The sequence below is a fragment of the Castor canadensis genome, chromosome 13 (assembly GCF_047511655.1).
Source record: "Castor canadensis chromosome 13, mCasCan1.hap1v2, whole genome shotgun sequence".
Taxonomy (NCBI): domain Eukaryota; kingdom Metazoa; phylum Chordata; class Mammalia; order Rodentia; family Castoridae; genus Castor; species Castor canadensis.
In genome coordinates, this window is record NC_133398.1 from 29652729 (window position 1) to 29667463 (window position 14735).

At 35.1% G+C, this 14735-nt stretch overlaps 1 long non-coding RNA gene across 1 annotated transcript in view; it reads left to right on the forward strand.

Moving 5' to 3' along the window:
• Window positions 1-4677: 4677 nt before the first annotated feature.
• LOC141415633 (uncharacterized) overlaps window positions 4678-14735 on the forward strand; it is a 55711-nt gene continuing 45653 nt past the window's right edge. Inside the window, exon 1 of the long non-coding RNA XR_012440623.1 lies at window positions 4678-4817. This is a non-coding gene — a long non-coding RNA (uncharacterized lncRNA). The remainder of the gene's footprint in view (window positions 4818-14735) is intronic.

Sequence of the window (14735 nt, forward strand, 5' to 3'; positions counted from 1 at the left end):
AATTGTGCAAGAAAAATAATGTTTATTTTTTTTTTATTTAAATAACTGCAATTCAAATTCTCATGCTGCCTTGCCAGCCAGAAATTCAGCCTCATTCATTATTTGGTCTCAACCCTTCTGAAATTTCATTAAAGTGTCTTAGTTCTATGTTACGCCAAAGAATTGAAGCAAGCGCTTTGGTTTTGAGGACTTGGTGTATCCTAGTTACTGCTGAGAAGCCCCGTGTTCCTCCCAGACTTTTGCTTCAACTCCAGCAGTTCTTACATGCTTGAGGCATAGAAGTCTTTGATTTGGAAGGATTCTACTGCCCTTATCCATACATTTCACTTTTAAAAATACCTTTAAGTACAAAGCATCATCCTAAATATCAAGGAAAAATCATTAACAAGACAAATCTGCTCTCTGCTTTGAGTCTAGCCAATATTGGTATTCCGAGTGACCATGTCCTCTGGAATCTTACTGTCCCTTCCAGGGATGCTGCAGAATGGCACATATACTCCAGCCAGAGTCAGTTTACTGTGAGGCTTAAGAAACCCATCACCTTCAGGACTTCTCTCTGAACTCTAAGATGGGTCTCAAGAGTATGTGTACAAGGTGTTCTATGTTTTGTTTGTTTTTTATAAAGGTAAGATATTTTAACCAGCGATCAGGAGTAGTAGCTCTATTACTATAATATTAAAGGCCAAGGGTTGTCTTTATAAGTTAAGGTTTTTAAAAACATTTTTTATCATAACCCCAAGGAAGAAGAAAACGAATCCTATTTTGCCAAAATGTTTTGAAACCTTTTAATATTTAGGAAAGTGAATGGTGGTTTTAATTTAGAGAAAAACTTATTTGCGTTTAATGCTAAACTTCTTTAAGATTTACTGAGAGTATTTTAATATTAGAAAAAACTTTTGGTTCATTAAATGTTTTAAGAGGTTCTAAACTTTAATCAGTGAGAACTCACTCAAGCTTGTAACTGCAAAAGCAGGCTATTTTTAAGTACTGTGACAACTTTAAAATTTTATAATTTTAAAGCTCTTCACACAATTTCTCATGAGTGCTTCTGAAGTTTTGCATTCCTCTAATGAGATAATGCTTATAAATAGAAGTCTGTAAACTCTATAGGATATAAACAATCTGATATAAATGAGTTTTATAAGTCTAATTTTGGTTTGTACTTAGTATTTTAAAGATTGTTTTGAAAAGTAATATAAAGCTAATGATTGTTAAAAGCTTTATGGTTCAGTGTTCTCTTCTGTTTTCTACTTAGTAATCATTCTTACATTAGTATCTCCAACAAAGAAATGATTAAAAATTACAATATCACGCTAGTATCCTTTATATGTGATGGGATATTACACAATTGACAAGGAAATGCTGAATGGTCCTATGGTAAAAAACGAAAAAGTACAGAAACAGAGGCAATAAATAAGTCGGCAATACATAAGTAAACCAGTGAAAAGTTGAATCTCATCAGTAACAATACCACCAAAAGCAAATTTACTAATCCGTAAAAACAAAACAAAACTTCAAGCTGGCAAATCATTTTAAAAATCCTCACGTTGATGAGAGTAAAATACAAATTCTGCTACTGAATTTGAAAATTGGTGTAGCTTTTGTGGAAAAAGGAGAAGCAAAATGTATAGAAACTTCAAAAACATTTCCAGTATCTGATTCATTTATAACACTTCTGAAGGGCATGCTTCTTTGGAAAATGTACTCATGGAGTTTAAGCATATTGTTTTTTGTGTGACCTTCACTATAATTTGGTGGTATAAACACATTATTTCCATATTTCAGACAAAAAAGTAAAAGTCCAGATAGTTTGAATGACTTACAAAGCCCACAATTAGTTAAACACCTGGATCACGTCTTTTAGCTCTCAACTTCACAACTACTGGTTATGCTGAAAACTTGTGATTCAATGGTTTTTTTAATGTTATGCTCTAGATCTACAAGGACTGTGATAACAGCTAATGTTTACTGAGTACTTGCAATGCACAAAATTTTTCATATGTGGACTATGTGATCTTATGTGAACAGTTATGTGAACAGTCCTTTTATTTGTTTTTTCAACAAGAGTGCTAAGTAATTCTCCAAATGTCAGCTGAGTTAACAAATTAGTCTGAACAATCTCACTCCAGAGTCCTATTTCTTCACCATTACATTGAATTCTGTCCCTAAGATAAGCTCATTCATAGATACTACCCTCAAGAAGCTTGCAGTATAGTTGAAAAGAGAGAGTTATTATGGTTCATAAAACACTGTGGGCACACAGAGACTACCATAACTGTGATTGGTCCTCCCAGTGCTGATGGTAGTGGGTGGGAGGGTCCTTATCACCATTTGTAAGACCAAGTTATATTTGCATTTGTAATTTCAGCTAATTACATCCACTTTCTGAGAAGACTCTGGAACAAGCTGCATATATCTTTATTTGTTGATTGGTGGAAAATTCTATATGTGTTTTAGATCATAAATATTCATAGAAAAATTGTGGAATGAAATACATTAAATGTTAACAAGGCCTTTCTCCACCCTCATCAGCAAAAAGATTGTTTACTTTTCTTTCCTAAATATCTCTACAGTTGTTTTGCTTTAATAACCAAATGCAATTCATAACAGATTATTTTAATTTATATAATGATTTGAATATCAGTATGAAACACTTAATTAGCAACCTCCTGGAGGTTAGCACATAGTCCAGCAATATTTTGTATAGATGTTTAGGGGCAAAGGACAAACCTCGACGTGTGTACTTCTAGTGATTCTCCAAATTCAAGCTGAAATTCCAGCCTCTTGCATTGGTCCGTGTAGATGATCTCATGCTATTCTTTTCTGGGAGGACTTAATTAAAATTTAAGATTATAGTGACAAGATTGGCACCAGATACAGTACAGTCTTTAAGATATCTAATTGTTATGTAAATACAAAATGTATTTAACAAGGTAGGACAGCCTGCAAAGGAATCTCACTATTAAAAAATCATCAAAGAAATAACGCTATCCAGAGTGTTCCTGCCTATGATCCTAGTTACAGGATAGCCACTGCTCCTGTGTTGTTGGATGCCCTCTTGAAAATAAAGTTTTGGTAAATTTTAGGCTTTAATACAAAGAGCAAACATCAACAGAATCCTTCCTCATACTAAGTGCTTAAGGGCATTACTCATTTGAGTCTCCAAACAGGTTTTTGTTGTCATTATCACAAATGTAGGACATGTAACTTGATGAGGGTCAGACGCTTGTGAATTGTAAATCCAAGAATTAAACCCAAATATTTACTAGATGACCTGTTATGCTGTAGAAATAAAATATTAATCACTTAGAATTTGATAATCACTTACTTCTCCCATGTCTTCTGCTTCTGTTACTAGCCACCTAGTCTATAACAACTTGCCCAATGCTGTACATATTTTGAATTTGCTAATTAACATATTTTATAGTTATTGTTTAAATATTATGAGATAATTGGGTAGAATTAAACACACCCAGCAGTGCTGGAAAAGGAGAATTAGGATTCTCTGGTCTAAATAAAACACATGAACCAGCAGGTAATACATTCCTTTATACCTCCTTTTTAATATAATGTTATGAATAGCTCCATACGATTTTGCAGTTTTTTTTCAAATATACCACTCCAGATGTGGCTACTATAATTTTAAAGAAAATTGTCTTGCTCTATTACCTGTATAGAGTATCTCCCTATGCTAAGAGTAGGATTAGTTGACAAAAAAATTCACAAAAAAAGTGAATTGTCTAATTCTAAAATAGTTCATTAAATATTAATTTAAGTATGCAACTAATGAACAAGAGCTTTTATTCCATCTTTGGGAGTAAAGAGCTGCATAACAGTAGGAGAATCATCCTATGGAGCCATGGGTATCCTTCCTGGAAATGTACAAGATAAACTTTAAGAAATCACTGGTAGAAATTTTAAAAAGTAGAATTCAGTAAGAAAACAAGGCAACAGGGAATAGTGGAAATATTGGAGAATTTGTAGGTCAATGGTCAGATTGAAGTTTTATATTTGTCAGATATAAGCTATGATACTTGGAGAACTTAAATAGAAGTTGTTTTTCTCATCTATAAAACAAGAGCTAATAAAACCTAATGTCATTGGGTTATTATCAAGGTAAAGGAGCTTATGCAGAATGCTTGCACATGCACAGAACACAGTAAACACCAAATACCTGAGATCTGTGAAATATACTTTTATATTATTCATTTGGGTATAATATTTTACAGGATAATCATGAGAATTAGGTAAGTTTGATAGAATTCACAATCCATACAAATCAGACTCTTGAATGGATCACTTTGGTCTTGATTAACCTATTTTAACCCTTTGTAGAAGTATTAATTCATTTATAAAAAGTTGCAGAATGTACACATCACCACATGACATTCTACCTATCCACTCAAATGTAATGCCCATGTTTTTTGTAATGGACATGCTTTATTTTTATATTCTGACAAAACAATAGTAAATGTTATTTTGAAAAGGAGGAAAGACATAAAATATAAGATGAAATTAAACGAAACAAAACAAAACAAAACAAAAACAAAAACAAAATGAAAAGGAGGAAAAAAGTCTAAGTTCTAAGAAAATTTGGCCACAAGGGGGAAGTAGAAGAACTTGCTAAGGAAATCCAGTGGTGGTTGTCTTTGTTTAATTTCTCTCCATTTCTCCCACCTCAATTCCTCAGTTCTGTTTGGTGTCTTGTACTTGTCTTACAGGCTTCCTGATTCTAAAAACACCCTCATAGGCCCTATACTTGCAGATTTTATTGAAGTTAACCAGCATTGATATTAGACTGATGTCTGCAGGATGAGGTAAGTGCTGTGCTGACAATACTGCCTTCCATTTCAGACCTGTCCTTATGGATTATTAAGCAGCAATTTCTCACTGCTGCATAGTCCTAGTGCCCTTAATCACAGAGAAGGAATTATCTGTGGTCATAGTAAGAAGGCTGAGACTGAGAGCTGGAACATCTACCAGGTAAAGCGGCCCTTTGAGGTCTCTCAGGGACTTACTCATCTAGGCTGCTTGCTCTAAGCTTATAGGATTCTTCTGGAATCAACCTGCCACCCACCACCATCTCATTTCCCAATAGCTAGAGGGTCTTTTAGACTGCATCCTCTTTGTCTGCATTTGCTTAAATTTCAGCTTTAGGCTACAATGTTAATTGTTTCCAAGGCTGCTTATTATTTTATTTAACAAATATGTATTTTGGGCTATGCATATCAAGCCTGCTTCTAGCCACTGGTAATGACATCAAAAGAGGCAAGTACCCTGGTCCTAAGGAACTTCTAGTATAATAGGGCATTTTCTGTTGGCAATATTTTGAGCTGTATGGACATCTTGATGCTCTAAAAGCTTTTGATTCCCTTTTCCTATAGAATTAAGTCCACTGTCACAAAATGTAAGGAGTAAGGTCCATAGGAAGACAGATGGCACCCTCAAGAGTATGTCCAGAAAAGTGTGTATGGGAAGGGTAAAGGGAAATTCACAAGTGACAGCAATGCCTTAGCCTCTCTCCCAGAGTCTCCTGAGAGCTGCAGCTGTAAGAGAGTCACCCCATAGGAGATGAACACTTTGATAGTAAATGGCTGAGTCTGCAAAGTAGGAAGCCAATAAAACAAATGTCTTAGCTTCTCATTTGGCCTTCTTATCTTCATTTGTTACACTCACTGGCAGAACCCAAAAGGAAGCCAGAGGGAGAGGGAATATGGTATATGTATTTCCCTCTGTTACCAGGGTCATACAGAAAGATTTTCCAAATGTAATAATGGCTAAGCTTATTTGTGGAAAATGACAAAAGAAAAAAAAAGTAGTGTTAGAATGTTCCCAATAGAAATGAAAAATATAAGGAAAGGCTGCAGAAGGCTCATCTTGGCAATGTGGAGTTAAAGGGGAAGGGATCAGAGGTGAGAGGAGAGGTAAGAAAGGCAGAGCACAAAGGCTTAGAAGTCATATTGGAGAGCAGGCCTTTTGGGTAGTTTGGAGACACCGAACACACTCTGTTTCTGCAAAAATTCTGTCAGACATTTGAAAGTACTGTCTTAAGAAAGAAGCTGTTGGAGGAAAACCCAAAAATTTTCTAAAAGGCTCATAATTCTGAAGTTCTTTGATATATGTTTACTTCCTGTATGGTTTCACAAAATGTCCACCAGGACTAAACAACTGCAATTAAAAGTTGTCCAAATGCTCCTTTGTTTCTCTTTGGCAGAGTTAACCTCTAGCTTGGCATTATACAACCCTAACCCCTGGGACACAGAGTCACATGGCTCTGCCTCCGTCAGCAGGTGTCCCAGGAGTGCCATAAGGAGGCAGGCTCTCTGGTTCCTGTACTTTTCCCTTCATTGCCCCCTAGACTCACAGCTGAATCAGACTGTCCACATTTAATTTCAGGAATTAATCTAAATTAGTTTTTGTGACATAAGCATTCCTTATGATCTCTCTGAATCTTACTTTTCTTATCTATGAAATCTTGAGAATTAAAATTTTAGTGTTAAAATTTATAGGGTATTTGAGGAAGAAATGACATAATTACTTTTTTTTAAAAAAGGTTTTATAATTCATAAGCTACTATGGTGCCCAGGACTGTCATGTTGTTCCCTAACAGTAGGATTAAAAGAATCATTCTGTGCTGAAGTTCATAGTGTGTGGAAGAGGTTTGTGTGTGTGTGTGTGTGTGTGTGTGTGTGTGTGTGTGTGCATGTGGGGGTGGGGAGCAAGTAATACAATTCAAGGTGCTAGTTAAGTGGCAGAGGTGAAGCCCTGGGGGCAGACACTGAGCAAAGCTAGTTGTTGCAGGCACAATGATTCTGCCTCTGGACAAATGTGACTCCTTATGCTTTAGTGTTTTGTGGTTAGGGACCTGGGACGTGGGATAGTTAGTCCCTGTGTGTCCTGGTTTTCCATGTTGTAAGAGAGTAAAACCCTTATGACTTGTTTCTCTGACAGATACCAGTCCAACATCTTGAAGCCCAGGTTTCTATTTCTGTAGAGGGAAGGTGAGGAAAGTCACATCCTCTCATGATACTTTGAAGAGGTTTGAGCACAAGGGTGTCACTGACATCATTGGTTTCTATTTAGCTGCCTAAACTGAGAGAGCTGACAACTAGGTACAGTGACAGGATTTTGTCCTGAGGTCTTGTTCCTGTTCTCAATGACAGTCTGGGATGCCCATGTTTCAGGATAATTTCTGATTCTTTATCCCCATCGTAGAAAAGGGATTAGTATATTGGTAAAGGATTGGGATTGTGTTTGGAAGGAGGTATGGCAAAGACAGAGAAATGGGTATGCTCAAAGTGAGAAAATTGGGGCCCTAGTAATCCACAGGATTGGGAAGCCATGGAGAAATAAGTTGGATGAGCAGGCTGGAAGGAAGGAGGTCCCATATAGCTCTCATATGCTCCCTGAAAACTGGTGAGCAGAAATAGGCCTATGTCTGAATCTGGATCCTGTGTGGGTGAACAAGTGACTTAACTTTGTTGACACACATTTTTTCTGACCTGTTGAATACAAGAATATTTCAATTTTAGCTACCTCAAAAGTTTTATAAATCTCATCATTTTATTGTATTATGATATAATAATCACATATACCACTCTATATATACTTTAGATGTATGCTTGCTGGTATAAATATTTGAAAGATTATTTATTAATTGAAATGTGTTATGTAATTATAATATAAAACTTATTTTGGTCTTTTTTAAAAAAGGTTTGTATTTAGTCAAAACTTGTATTATTAGTTTCAGATAAGGTAGCCTAATTTTTTCCTCTTCATTTTATGATTTTAATTATTGCACAGAACTGGTCTGTTCATAGTATCTTGTGTAAGTCTTCAATTTTTTTCTTAGTTCCATGTGAAACAATTGGTTTGTCTTAAATTTGTCTATGGTAATAGAATAGAAGTCTCCATTTCCTTACTGATTGTTGGCTGTGATTCACTTTTAGCTTCTATAGGCCACCACATTCTTTGTCATGTGACTCCCTCCAACTTTAAGTCAGCAATCATGCTTCAAATCCTTCTTCTGCTTTGAATATCTATGAATTCTCTTCTGCTATCAGCTGGAGAAAGTTTTTTGGTTTTGAGGGCTATATTAAATGTGGTCTACCTGGTTAATCTAGGACAATCTCCCTATCTGAATTATATGGTCCCTACTGTACCATATAATGTAGCACGTTAGACAGATAGACAGTTTTCATTCTGATTAATTCCAATAGTTGTGCTACATCTGGCAGTGCATAAATTTGAAATTGTATCTTACAGATATTCCAGATCCATGTTTTGCTTCATAAATATTCACTGTCTTTACCCCTTAAGAGCAAGGCATTTATCTGTTTGCTGGTGATATAAAGACAGATCAGACATTGTTTCTAGACACAAAGAGCCCATAATCTTATAGAGGAGATACTGATAATTAAGAGGAGAATTGTGGTGTAGAATAACATCAGAGATGAGAGCTCAGGGGAATTTTGGAGAATGATATTTCATCTTCATAAATGTATATTTTTGACAGCAGAACCCTAACAATTTGACTAAATTTGAAGTCTTTAAGAACTCTATATCTTCTTGTTAGAGAAAGAAATGTCTAATATATTTAAGTTACCACATATATTGAAATATAAAGATTCTTAACATTTGACATTTTGTTTCAGGCATTCTACTGCAAACATTTTCCTGAGCCATAAATTGCTCTCTGTTTATTCTTTACATCTGTGAAGTTTCTTCCCTCCTACTATTAATGTCTATGTTATTTCAGTTTTTGAGTTATTTTAAAATAACAATAACAATTCATTTTTAAATATGATTTCATAGAAAGTAAGATTGTATTAACTACTAGAACAAAACTGAGTCCCTGTAACTTCTTGTAATGTGTCTTATAATAACTAATTTGCATATCAAACATTATCTCTTATATGTATCATTAAGTAAGTCATGCTTTGAGATATTTCCTTTATTAACTATTTCCTTATTTCATTTGTTGATTCAACAAAATTTATTGAAATTGCCACTCTGTGTGAGACCTTCTGCCAGGACCTTATATATATTTATGATATATGTGCATATATATTTAATATATGTACACATAAAATTACAATTCATTCTCTCTCTCTCTCTCCCAGTGATGTCTGTAGTACTTCCATATATGTGTAGAATTTCTTTATATATACACATATATATGTAAACTACTTAAAGATATATATAGATATACATACATATATTCTGCAATTTGCATTTTAGTGATATAAACAGACACATTAGCTAACAGTGACAATTATAGATTTATACTCTTGTTCTGGTATTCACTAGTCATGGATATTTGACAACCCTATAATATCAACTATTTTTTAGGATTCTTTTCCATATCAGGAGAAATATTCTTGCTTTGCTAGACTGGAAAGGAATTCAATGGTTTGTTTAGGGAAAAAAGTAGTAAGGAAAAATTCAGAACTTCAGAGATAGACAATAGGCAAATGAATTTGTCACAACTACATCAATGTGTCATAACACGATATCACATATAAGCAAAGAAGAATTTCTTCTGTTTTAGGAAAGGAAAATATTTTTTAAAGGAGTTTGTCTATAGTAAAGCTAGTTTACAGCTTTTCTTTTCTCAGCTGGGGCACTGAAAGTTAGGCTCCCACTAGTCTTTAGTAGAAATATTGCAGTAGAATTATGGTCTTCCGTGATCCTGATCTGTTTTGTTTGGTCTCCCTTTTTCTTCTGTTAAAAACATAAATATTGTCTTGAAACAGAACCTTTCCAAATCCTAATGCACCATCTTCTAGTTAAAATTTCATAGTGTAGCTTTACAACTGAGAAGGAGTGACATGTACCAAATGGCCAAAAAGTCACCAGGGTCTGCGTGGACCTTCCAAGTCCACTGACACATCACCTTAGAGAGGAAATAGGATTATGCTGAAAATGAAAGAAACTAATAGAAATGCCAGGTTTCTACAGTTCAATACAGGTGTCCACTCAACTCCAAAGAAACACTTCAGTGCTGAGGGAGGTCCTTTTACTTTCTTTAAACTTCTAGACATCATGTAAGTGAAAAATAACAAAACCCCACATCACTTAATATCTTTTGATATACACATCACTATGTTTATTATCCCCTTCAGAATTATACTAAGACTGTCTCCACTTGGGTGCAGCTTACCTTTATCCTTGTCTCAACTATCTATGTTGCTTACTTCTATCATAGCACTCTTTTTTTTTTTTAAAGTGGATTCTAGGGGAACCAGATGTTTGAAAAACAAACAAAAAAATTTATGTTTAAAATTACAGTCTAGATGTGTTGGTTTATTCCTGTAATCATAGCTACTTGGGAGGCTGAGATCAGAAGGATGGTGATTCAAGGTCAGCTTGGGTAAAAAGTTCTCAAGACAAATAAAAGATGGGTGTAGTATATCCCTGTCATTTCAGCTGTGGCAGGAAGTATATATAGGAGAGTCATGGTCCAGACCAGCCCAGTTATAAAGGGAGTCACTATCTAAAAAGTAACCAACACAAAAAGTGGTAGGGATGTGGCTTAAGTGGTACAGTGCCTGCTTAGCAAGCACAAGGCACTGAGTTCTAACCCCAGTACCACCAAAAAAAAAAAAAAAATTAAACCATTTGGAATACTAGGTTTTTGTGTATATATTTTATATATTTAAAGTTTAAGGTTCTTTTAAAACTTACTTTTAAGTGATACGTAAAAGTATAACAAGCCAGCTGTGGTGGGTGGCCCATGCTTATAATTCCAGCTACTAGGGAGGCAGAAATAGGGATAGTAGCTGTTTAAGGCAAGCCCAGGCAAAAAGTTAGTGAGACATCATCTCAGCAAATAATCTAGGCAGGCATGTGTGGTGACCCTGACCAGAAAACACAAAATCCTATTTGAAAAAATAAAGAGAGCAAAAAAAGGGCTGTGAGCTTGGCTGGCTCAAGTGGTAGAATGCCTACCTAAGAATGAGACCTTGAGTATGAACCCCAGAACCGAACAAAGCTATAACAGTTATACATAGCAATGGGATACTAGGAATGCTTGGATACATGTGTGAACTGTGTAATATTTAAATCAGATTAAACATTCAAATACTTATCATTTCTTTGTGGTAAAAACATTCAAAATCCTTTTTTCTAGCTTTTTGAAATGCAAAGTACATTACCTTTATTTGTAGGTACCCTACTGTGTAATAGAACACCAGAACTTCTTGTTCTTTTCTAACTCTATCTCATTACTCAGTGTTCTGGTGTTCCTGTGGGGGTGCTTTGGGATGAGAATAACATTTAAATCAATACACTGAATGAGCATAATTGCCCTTCAGAATGTGGGTGGGCCTTGTCTGATTGGTTGAAAGCCTGAATATAACAAAAAGTCTGATGCTTCCCAGAGCAGCGAAAATTTTTCCTTCTGAATTATCTTTAAACTGGAATTATCAGGTTTTTTTTCTGCCTTTGAACTAAAGCTGAAATATCAAGTCTTCTTGGGTTTTGAACCTGCCAGCCTTTGAACTGAAATTATAACTTCAACCCTCCTGGTTGTTAGGCTTTTAGTATTAGACTGAAACTAAACCATCAGCAATCTTCGGTCTCCAGCTTTCTGGCTCATACTGTACATCTTGAGACTTGCTGGGATCCATAATTGTGTGAGTCTATTCCTGATAATAAGTCATATATGCATATGTCTATATGTATATTTGTATATGTATATGCATATATATGTGTGTGTATAATCTTTTTTTCTGGAGAACTTTATCTAATGTACTTAGTGTTCCAGACTAATAACATAGCCAAATCATTACTTTCAACCAAGAGTAAAAAAAATTGGTTTATTCTAGTCTTTTAAATCATTCTTATCAACATAATATATTAAAATGTATTAGTTAGTGAGTTCTCTAAGGGAACTGTGTACTACCTTCTTTTTTTTTTTTTTTTTGATTCAAGCAGATTTGGCCATAACTGTAGCACAGCATTTTTCTAAATGTTCTTCTAATATGAGATTCTCTTCCCAGATGATGGTTTTGAAGCTGATCTGGAAGGCAGTATCAAACAATTTTTCATTTGCTTGTTTGAGTGTGCTTTTTTGTATTGTTTTGTTTCTAGTCAAGACATTTCTCTTTTTAGCTCCAAAACTTCTGATGATTTTCCTTCAAAATTTACATGATTGGCTTTTTTAATGTTGCTGGAAAAGAGACTGTCATGCAGTAATTGTTCCATTTCTTTTTTTCACACAACACAATTTCATATTGAAATTTAGGTGGATTTGCATCTCCCTAATAATAAAGCCCATACTTTAAATAAACATCTAAGTACATCCTGTATTGATGACTGTTGCTTAACACTGAGTCACTAATTGTAGCTGAGAAGTGCAATCATCTTTGCTTTCAAGATTTTATGTGCAAAGCCTTAGGCACTAGACAAAAGTGCCAAGTTTCCTGATCTCTTGCTACAAATAAAATGTTTCTACTGTCTCAGTTTCTGTGATAAATACATGAGATTGGCTGCCTGAGAAAAGCATGGTTCTGCTGGCTTTGTTTGCACAGGTATGTGATGAAATCTTTTAGGAATACAAAACACAAAACGTGTTTTATTCCAAATAGTAAGTAAAATGCTCGCTTCTAGAAAATATACCTTACATATCCTGTGCTTTCACTTGAGCCCAGCATACCATCCCCCAGGTGCTGCCCACACCCTGCTTAGAAGTCTGGCTTATTTCCCTGCCCCATCTGGTCCTCCCCACAGCAATTAAAGTGGTTTTTATCTTAAATGTAACTCTTATAAATGTCATGCCATTGCCTAAAGTACTTGAATGGGTTTTGATGTCTCTGTTTACTAGCAGAATATAAACCAAAACCCCAGAGCCCAGTTTGCAAAGCTTATGAGGTTCTGTCACACATTGGGTCCCTGTCCACCTCTTCAGTCTCAGCAGTTACCATTTATTTCCTCATTTTATTCTACAGTTTTCTCAGATCTCTGAACCTCTCACATTTTTTTCCTTTGCATCATTGCCTGTGCTGCTTCATCTGGCCAAATCACTGCTCTGGGACTTCTCATTCCTCTCCCTTCTTGGATAATTCCTTTTGACTCCCCTATTTATCAAGTTCAGGTCAGTTTCTTACCTTCTCTTTTCCTCAGATATAAATTATATTTCCTCTAAACACTGTTTTTTTCTTTCTGTGATCTGAAAGCAGAAGTTCTTTCTTTCTCTCTTTTCCCCTCCCTCTCTCTCTCTCTTTTCTGCTTTACTTTTAGTCCTTAATTTAGTTCCTCGCATATATGAATGGGATTCAGTACAGAACGGAATTAATGAATGCCGACTGTAATAGATAACCACTAGTCAAAAGTCAAACAAAAGCAATGGGGAAGGTATCACGATACCTGACTTCAAACCACATTACAGAGCCACAGTAATAAGAGCAGCATGGTACTGCCACGTGAAGACCAAAGGAATAGAACAGAAAATTCAAAAATAAGCCCAAGAATCTACAGCCATCTCATTCTTGACAAAGATTCCCAAACTATACATTGAACAAAAACACAGGCACTTTAACAAGTGGTTCTGGGAAGACTGAATATCTACATGTAGAAGACTAGGAGACTGAAACCAGATCCCTATCTCTCATCCTGTACAAAAACCAACTCAAAATGAGTCAAACACCTTAACATAAGACCTGAAACTTTGAAACTACTAGAAGAAAACAGAGGTATAGATATAGGTATAGGCAATGATTTTCTGAATTGGAAGGATTCCAATAGCTCAGGAAATAAGAGCAAGAATTGACAAATGAGATTTTATCAAATTAAAAAGCGGCACAACAAAACAAACAATCAAAAGTAGAGAGACAACCTACAGATGGGAGGAAATGTTTGCCAGATATTCTTTCAAAGGTGATTTATTTCTAGAATATATGAAGAAGACAAAAAATTCAAATAATAAAAGAGCAAATAATCAAGATAATAAATGGTACCTTGGGCTGAATGGACACTTTAAATTAAGAAATACAAATGGTCAATAAAAACATGAATTATTGTCCAATATCCTTTGCCATCAGAGAAATGCAAAACAAAACTATACTGAGTTTCTATGTCACCCCAGTCAGAATGGCTATCATTAAGAAAATAAAAGGAGAAGGTAAAAGAGGATTTGTTATATTTTGTTATATGATAGAAGTAATTCACACATACATATGAAAATAGAATAATGAAAACCATTAAAATTGTTCAAAAAAGGGGGAGAGAGGATAACAAATAGTAATAGAGGGGATCAATTTGATCGATGCAAATTGATCATTTATATGCATACATGGAAATGGTACAATTAAGCCCCTTTGCACAATCACTATATGCTAACAAAGAGAGAGAGAAAGAGAGAGGAAGAAAACAAAAAACAACAAATGTTGGTGAGGGTTGGGGGGGTACAGAAGAAGAAATCCTTATTCACTGTTGTAGAAATGTCATTTTTTTTCCTAGCCACTATGGCAATTAATATGGAGGTTCCTCAAAAAACTGAAAATACATAGAACTTCTGTATGACCCAGCCATACCACTTCTGGTATATACCCCCTAAATCAAAGTCTACTTATGATATAGGTACCTGCATATTGCACTAGTCACAATAGTCAATGTAGGGAATCAGCCTCAGTGTCCATCAATGAATGAATGGTTAAAGAAAATGTGGTATACATACAGAAAGGAGTTTTACTTGGACATAAAGAATTAAATTATGTTGTTTTCAGGAAAATTAT